Source organism: Macaca mulatta, chromosome 11 (assembly GCF_049350105.2).
Source record: "Macaca mulatta isolate MMU2019108-1 chromosome 11, T2T-MMU8v2.0, whole genome shotgun sequence".
NCBI classification, from domain to species: Eukaryota; Metazoa; Chordata; class Mammalia; order Primates; family Cercopithecidae; genus Macaca; species Macaca mulatta.
Genome location: NC_133416.1, coordinates 22,216,879 through 22,222,547, shown reverse-complemented (window position 1 = coordinate 22,222,547; position 5,669 = coordinate 22,216,879). Strand labels below are relative to the sequence as shown.

The following is a 5,669-nucleotide window of genomic DNA, read 5'->3' as shown; positions in this document are numbered from 1 at the left end:
TGAGCTTGATCACACCACTGAACTCCAGCCTGGGCAACAGAGCAATACGCTGTCTTTAAAAAAAAAAAAAGTCAATTTCTTTTGGCATCTTTTAGGCATTGACCCTGTAATAAATCATATTCCACTACATGAAATTAAGTATAAATACAATGTTATATGAGATCACTGTAATATACGGCAATAGATGGGTCCTTGTAACATGCATTTGGGTAACAAGTATTTTTAATAAAATCATAATTATCTAATACTACTCTATTCTGAAAGAATCATTTTGGTTGTAACAAAGGCTTAGTTCGAAGCAGAATGTTCCCTTTTACTCAAAGGGTATATTTTAATATCTGAATATCTTAGATTAAAACAAGCACTTCCATTATTTCCCAAAGGAATTACAATGGGTTATCTACGTATTTTTTTGTGTGCTACACATTGGCATTTATAACATGCTTTGATTCACATCAAAACCCATTTGCTTTAAATTTGAAAAAGACCTTATAGAAAGCATCCAGCTGCATTCTTATAAATAGCATAAAAATTCCCTAAAAGGGAGGATTAAGTTGATCATGTCAACTTTATCCTAGCCTTACATACAATAACCATTTCATTAATCGCACAAAGTCAAAACAGAACCAAGGAATGGGTCTTTCTCTTAACCAGTCTAGATATGTCAACCTCTCCTTTGCCTAAATGCTAGTATACAATGTAGTGAACACTCACTTGGCCTTGCTTCCAGTCCATGGACAATTCACTCTCTCATCTATATTTCTCACTATGATACCCTTTCAGTATGTTTAGGAAGAACCTTGCTGGTACCTATGATACCTGTCTCAGAAAAGTTATGAGCATACCCCAGACATCCCTGTTCACATTGATGTTAACTTTTTTCAGATAAAGTTCACTCTGTTGCCCAGGCTGGAGTGTAGTAGCATGATCACCCCTCACGCTGAGAAAATCCTCCCACCTCAGCCTCCCAAGTAGCTGAGACCACAGGCACATACCACCACGCCCAGCTAATTTTTCAAATTTATTTTTTGTAGAAACAAGGTCTCACTATGTTGCCCAGGTTGGTCCTGAACTCCTGGGCTCAAGCAATCTGCCCAACCAGGCCTCCCAAAGTGCTGGGATTACAGGCATGAGCCACCACACCTAGAAGATACTCCTATTTTATTCAGCAAATGTCTTAATATCTTGCCATGTACCAGCACTAAACCCTATCTAAAGCAGACTAGAAATACGAGGCAATATGTAGAATAGTGTTACAATTGCTACGATAGCATTAGGTACATGGTTCAACCAAGAGCAAGGGAGAAAACTATCAAATTTACCAAATACGGGTAGCAAGTTTACTATTGTAAAATACGTATTCATATTTATCCTTCAATGACCTTGAAAGTGTTTTTCATTTTAATATATTGTGATTGAGGGATCAAGTGAATAGTCCAACCATTTTTCTAGCCTTGATTCTCCTTTTACTCCAGCATTTTTTGATATAACATAAAATACAGAACAGACATTCTTATTATGGTGTTTATGTTTAACTAACATGAAATAGCATTAATTAAATGACTGGTATACAAAGCTATCATACCCTTCCTTTATGCCACTTTGGGGGGCGGTCTTGTGAATATTTGTCATGTTTGTGGCAATCCACCATCTTTTAAACACTCTTCTTATGTTGCAACATTTTTGCACATTCTCATTCCTGTCCCTTCAATGAAGAAACCAGAACCACAGTCTTATTTGCAGCTGTATAAAAGTATGTAATGCACCCACACCCAGGACTTCAGTCTGGAAGTTAGTGACATTACAAAGCACATGTACTCTCTCTTTCACAGCAACAGAAGTATCTGGGTTTTCAAGATCAGCAGCCCCAGAATTTTGCACTCCAGGCCCCAGTACTATCAGTGGAATTTGCAGTATCTAGGACAAAATGCAATGTCTGTGCTAAGTGGCAGCAGCATTGGTGTCTGCTGGAGTAGCCACCAAGGTCTGGTTTGGGCACTGTTTCTGGCTTGGTAGTGGCTGAGTCAGATACCCTAAATCTATTGGCAATTCTTTAATGCCAAAGATGTGTATATTTTTAAATTTTATTTACCTTTTTATAATAAAGATTTTTTTTAACTTTCATTTTAGGTTCAGGGGTGCATGTTCAGGTTTGTTATATAAGTAAATTCATGTTACAAAGGTTTTGTTATACAGATTATTTCATCACCCAGATAGTAAGTCTAGTATCCAACAGTTATTTTTTCTGTGCCTCTCCCTCCTCCCACCCTCCCCACTCAAGTAGGCCCCAGTGTCTGCTGTTCTCTTCTTTGCGTTCATGGGTTCTCATCATTTAGCTCCCACTTATAAGTGAGAACATAAAATATTTAGTTTTCTGTTCCTGCATTAGTTTGCTAAGGATAATAGCCTCCAACTCCATCCACCTTCCCACAAAAGACATGAATTTGTTCTTTTTTATGGCTGCATAGTATTCCATGGTGTATATGTACCACATTTTCTGTATCCAGTCTGTCACCAATGGGCATTTAAGTCAATTCCATGTCTTTGCTATTGTGAACAGTGCTGAAATGAACATTCACATGCATGTATCTTTGTCATAGAAGGATTTATATTCCTTTGGGTATATACACCCAGTAATGGTGATGGCAGCAGTGGACTGTCTGTGGCTGCCACCACACCAGCTGTAGCAGGGAAGCATGGTCAGGGATGCATGTTCCATGCAGCTACCAGGAACCAGAGAAAACAGGGAGCCTTGCCCCTTCTGAGTTGGGGCGGGAGCTCCCCAGGTACACTGCAGCCACCCAAGCTGTGGCTGTGGACCCTGACATCCCTGTGTTCTCAGGGCCCAGGAGCAGGCGGGAGGCCTACCCTTCTGGGCTCAGCTGTAGCCACCGAAGTCGTGGCTGTATATCCAGGCCTCCCTCTCCACGTAGCAGGCAGAAGCCCTGCCCTCCCAGGTGTAACTGCAGCTGCCTAAGTTGTGGCAGTGGACCTAGGCCTCCCTGTGCTCTTGGCGGGGGCAGAAGCAGGCAGGAGCCTCATGTTCCAAGTGCAGCTGCAGCTACCCAAGTTGTGGCTGCAGACCCAAGCCTCCCACACCATGGAGGAAACAGGAGCCCCACACCCCCAAGGCTTGGCTGCAGTCACCCAAACGGCAGCTGTGAACCCAGGCCTCCCTGTGCTCTTGGGGCCCAGGAAGACCCACCCTGCCCTTGCAGGCTCAGAAGTGCCTTCTCCCACTGCCTGGCTTCTCCCTACTGTTGGCACCCACTCTGATCTTGGAGCAAAGTCAGGACTGAGCCCAGGCACTGTCACAGCCTAGCAAGATGTGCACATGCTCAGGGCAGTTCTGACTCACCAGCTCCCTGCTGCCTTGTCCCGCTCCAGACTTTGGGCACTGACAATCATAGGAGGGAAGCCGAAGTGGGGGCTGAGGGCAGCTCAGCACTGGCCTGTAGGCCTCCCTTGGCACAAAGATCCTGGGCACCATGAAAAGCAGTGGGAGAAAGACAGGCTCCTGGGCAGAAGGAAGTGGGTACCCAGTGAGGCTCCACCTTCAGGCCAGGGTTGGGCCTGAAGGCTGGGAGCTGGGCTGCTAGTCTCACAGACCAGAGTAGAAACTTGTGGTGTCTTTTCCAGGTCTGCCCATGCCCGCCCATGGACCAATCAGTACTCACTTCTTCCCCTTTGAGGCCCATAAAAGCCCTGGGCTCAGCCAGAGGTGAGCAAATGTGGGGACAACCAGCTGCAGAGAGGAGCCACCCAGTCCAGGGCCTCCTCTCTGCTGACAGCTGCAGATGTCAGGCAACCTGCCTGCAGAAAGGAGCAACCCACTCCAGGGCCTCCTCTCTGCTGACAGCTGCAGATGTCAGGCAACCTGCCTGCAGAAAGGAGCAACCCACTCCAGGGCCTCCTCTCTGCTGAGAGCTTCAGAGACGATGGGACAACCTGCCTGCTGGGATGAGCTTCCCACTACAAGGTCTACCCACTGCTAAGAGCTAAATGCTCATTGGGCCACCCTGACTATGGAAAGGAGCTACTCACTGCTGGTCTCCTCTGAGCTGTTCTATTGCTCAACAGAGCTCCTCTTCATCTTGTTCACCCTCCACTTATCTGTGTACCTCATTCTTCCTGGTCACAGGACAAGAACTCAGGACCTCTCAAATAGTGGGGATAAAAGGGCTATAACACAAACAAAGCTGAAACATGCCCCTTGCTTACCATGTCATGGGTGAAGAGAAGGAGAGAAGAGCTGCGGCCCTTCAGGGAGCCCAGACCTGAGAGCTCCCTGAGCCAGGGCTGTGACTCTCTCTTTAGGGCCCTGTGGTTCCTGGCATCTCCAAGCTTCCAGGTGCCACCATGTTCCCAGTGTCAGCTGTGGAAGTTGCTTGCAGTGCACCTGGTCCAGTAACAGCCTCGCAGAGAGCTGGAGCTGCCCATGCCAGCACCTGGAGTCGCCCACCCCACTGCAGCAGCTGGTATGTCTGACTGCACAGTGACCAAAACCCGTGCTCACCCACAAACCCCTCACTGCTCCACACCTGGCTTGCCCTTGACAGGGATGGGATCGAGGCCAGCAGCATGAGCCAAGCGCAGCCTGCCAGGCTGAGTGGACAGAACAAGCCCAGTGGGCTCGACAAAACTCAGGCAAAGGCACCACCAGCCACAGAGGTTTCTGGCCAGAAAAGCAGCACCCCAAAGATCCCATGACAATGGGATTGCTGGGTCAAATGGTAGTTCCATTTTTAGCTCTTTGAGGTATCACCATACTGCTTTCTACAATGGCTGAACTAATTTACACTCCCACCAACAGTGTATAAGTGTTCCTTTTTCTCCACATCCATATTTTTTTATTTTTTATTAATAGCCATTCTAACTGGCATGAGATGGTATCTCATTGCGGTTTTGATTTGCATTTCTCTAATGATCAGTGATGTGGAGCTTTTTCTCACATGCTCGTTGGCCACATGTAAGTCTTCTTTTGAAAAGTATCTGTTCATGTCCTTTGCCCACTTTTTAATAGGGTCGTTTTTCTCTTGCAAATTTAAGTTTCTTACAGATGCTAGATATTAGACCTTTGTTCAAAGCATAGTTTGCAAATTTTCTCCCATTCTGTAGGTTGTCTGTTCACTCTGCTGACAGTTTCATTTTAACTTTTAAAAATTATTTAACAGTATACACAGGGAAAGCACAAACACAGTCCACCCCGCACCCCCCAGCCCATGACCACAAATTACGTAGTCAAGTTTCTTGCATTTGGGAAAATCACAAGGGCCAGCACACCCAGCGTGCAATAGGTGAGCCTTACTCTGGGAAAACCACCTTTGGGATCACAGTATCTCCCCTGCTAGGTAAGTAAGGTAGTTTCCTTTGCTGTACAGAAGCTCTTAAGTTTAATTAGATCCAATTTTTCAATTTTCACTTTTGTTATAATTGCTTTTGGCATTTTTGTTATGAAATCTTTGTCCGTTCCTATGTCCAGGATGGTATTGCCTAGGTTGTCTCCCGGGGTTTTTATAGTTTTAGGTTTTACATTTAAGTCTTTAACCCTCTTGAGATGATTCTGTATATGGTGTAAGGAAGGGGTCCAGCTTCAATCTTCTACATATGACTAGCCAGTTATCCCGGCACCATTTATTGACTAGGGAGTCTTTTTCCCATTGCTTATT

At 45.4% G+C, this 5,669-nt stretch overlaps 1 pseudogene; it reads right to left on the bottom strand.

Moving 5' to 3' along the window:
* Window positions 1-5,179: 5,179 nt before the first annotated feature.
* Window positions 5,180-5,359, bottom strand: LOC114671234 (U1 spliceosomal RNA; annotated as a pseudogene).
* Window positions 5,360-5,669: the final 310 nt, after the last annotated feature.